The sequence below is a fragment of the Natator depressus genome, chromosome 6 (genome assembly GCF_965152275.1).
Source record: "Natator depressus isolate rNatDep1 chromosome 6, rNatDep2.hap1, whole genome shotgun sequence".
NCBI classification, from domain to species: domain Eukaryota; kingdom Metazoa; phylum Chordata; order Testudines; family Cheloniidae; genus Natator; species Natator depressus.
This window is the reverse complement of record NC_134239.1, coordinates 12,157,355-12,157,641: the sequence shown is the minus strand read 5'-3', so window position 1 is coordinate 12,157,641 and position 287 is coordinate 12,157,355. Positions and strand designations below refer to the sequence as shown.

General features: G+C 60.6%; 1 protein-coding gene across 1 annotated transcript in view; it reads left to right on the top strand.

Moving 5' to 3' along the window:
- Positions 1-62: 62 nt before the first annotated feature.
- LOC141988621 (uncharacterized) overlaps positions 63-287 on the top strand; it is a 36,987-nt gene continuing 36,762 nt past the window's right edge. The window contains exon 1 of the mRNA XM_074954457.1: positions 63-231. The gene's annotated coding sequence lies outside the window, so the exon portion shown is untranslated. The remainder of the gene's footprint in view (positions 232-287) is intronic.

Below are 287 nucleotides of genomic sequence, written 5' to 3'. Positions count from 1 at the left end.
GGAGGTGGGGTTGGGGGGAGGAGACTTTTTCCCACCATGCAACTGCAGGGTGGTGCTGCTCCTCCCCCGCTCGCTCGCTCACCCACCCCCCAGCTCGCTCTCAGGACTTGCTACTCAGAGGCGTCCCTTGCTCAGCTCTTATGGGGTGGGGTCAGCATGGAGGGAGTGCCGGAGCTGAGGTGCAGCTGACTCTGGTGGCTCTTTACACAGGTTCTTTCAATCCATCCTAAGGTAAAGATACCCCTGGGGTGGGGTGCAGGGGCTGTTTATATGGGGGTCCTTCAGCC